Source organism: Penaeus monodon, chromosome 35 (genome assembly GCF_015228065.2).
Source record: "Penaeus monodon isolate SGIC_2016 chromosome 35, NSTDA_Pmon_1, whole genome shotgun sequence".
Classification (NCBI taxonomy): domain Eukaryota; kingdom Metazoa; phylum Arthropoda; class Malacostraca; order Decapoda; family Penaeidae; genus Penaeus; species Penaeus monodon.
Genome location: NC_051420.1, coordinates 21737638 through 21739936, shown reverse-complemented (window position 1 = coordinate 21739936; position 2299 = coordinate 21737638).

Genomic DNA, 2299 nt, shown 5'->3' with positions numbered 1-2299 from the left:
TACCTCTCCCTCCTTCTCCTGTTCTTCGGGCTAAGTCTTCTTTACTATCGTGTTCTTTTTCTCTTGTTGCTGTTGTTCTCCTTTTTTTCTTCTATTTCTTTTTCTCGTCTCATTTTCTTCTCTTTCACATCATCATCCTTTGTATCTCTTCATTCCCTTAATCATCCAATTCCTTTACTACTTAGAAGGAAACCAAGTCAGCCACACTCTGTGAACTGTCTTGGTGCGCAGGATGCTATGCACAAGATACGTGGTTACATCTAATTAAAAGGGAATTCGTTGATGCCATTAAATTAATAAAATATATATGCGACTATCATTCATTTTCCAAAATCGATGAATTCATCACTATTACTGCACATGGAAACAAGTAAACAAAAAGAAAAACATATGCTATAAGTAACTCAATTTGTCTTCTATGTAAGTTGGGAAAGTGAGTAATATTATGAAAAGAAATGTGAATGCCACTCTGAAGGATCATCTCATTTAGACTCGTAATGACCAGCATCAAAACTAACATCTAAAAACGGATATGTATGAAAAAAAAACTAAATGAATACATACATGTGAATATAAATAAAAAGTAAATGACATTCGCGAATGAGCTGTGTCTCAAATAGACTGTATATTGAGTTCAGTTTAATAAACGAGTGAATGCTTATATGTCACGAACCCAAGTGGTCACCTTGAATGTTGCCAGGGCCGTCTGCATGTCCGTCCATTTACATATCTATGCGTTTCTTTCGGTTTTCTTGGTGGTTACATGCGTCCTCTGAGGGTAAATGACCATGATTTGCGATGATCTTTTGCAAATGAAATAATGGTTAGAGATGATAATGTGAACTTCTATAAGTAAGTAAAGATGATTTGAACAATACGATTTTTGGAGGTAAGTAACAATGATTTGCAATAACTGTATACTATTTTAAAGGTACAAAACAATGATATGCAATAACAATATGATCTCTTTTAAGTAAATAATTATATGTAATATGTGATCGTCAATGTATTTTTTTCGAGGGAAAGAGTAGACGTTTGTGATCGTTATATATAGAAATTAGTCACTTCACTTTTATTGATCAAAAGCCTGGCTAAATTTATCCTTGACTTAGGTTAGTATTGATATTCGTTATATGTTAGAAGTCCTCTTTGGTTCGTTAAATTATATTGGATTCGGGAAAGGCTGGATTGGGTAACCCTAAAGTGGAAATGATATGATAGAAAAGAAAGCTATAGAAAAAAAAATGAAGAAAGGAAAGAAAAGAAAAAGAAAGAGAAAAAAAACTGAAAGAAAGAAAATAAAAAAAATAAGGAAGAGAAAGAGAAAAGAAAAGAAAAAAAAGGAGAAGAAAAAAGAAAAAACAAGAAAGAAAGAAAAAAAGAAAGGAAAAGAAGAAGCATCGAGAAAGAAAAAAAAAAAAAAAAAAAAAAAGAATAAGAATACACACACACACACACACACACACACACACACACACACACACACACACACACACACACACACACATATATATATATATATATATATATATATATATATATATATATATATATATACATATATTTTTTTTTTTTTTCAACGGTATAGGCTCATGTTTGAGCGGCCGTGGTCACAGCAGGATACTTAATTGTAGTTTTCATGTTGTGATGCTCTTGGAGTGAGTACGTGGTAGGGTCCACAGTTCCTTTCCACGGAGAGTGCCGGTGGTACCTTTTTAGGTAATCATTCTCTCTATTTTTATCCGGGCTTGTGACCAGCACTGACTTGGACTGGCTTGGCCACCCAGTGGCTAGGTAGGCAATCGAGGTGAAGTTCCTTGCCCAAGGGAACAACGCGCCGGCCGGTGACTCGAACCCTCGAACTCAGATTGCCGTCGTGCCAGTCTTGAGTCCGATGCTCTAACCACTCAGCCACCGCGGCCTTATATATATATATATATATATATATATATATATATATATATATATATATATATATATATATATATATATATATATATTATATATACATATATATATATATACATATATATATATATATATATATATATATATATATATATAGATAGATAGATAGATAGATAGATAGATAATAATGGAAACCCCTCTGAAAGCAGTACTTTGGCTGCCACACAGATGGAGCGGTTCGGGGCGTTTCAACAGCTGTCTCCCACTGATGCGACTTTAACAGCCTTTGCACCATATAGTTTGCGCGGAACATGTCGTCTCTTTTTGGAGTTATAGTCATTCTGGTAAGAGACTTCCCTAGATATTTTGCAAGGTACCTTTGTCAGTATCC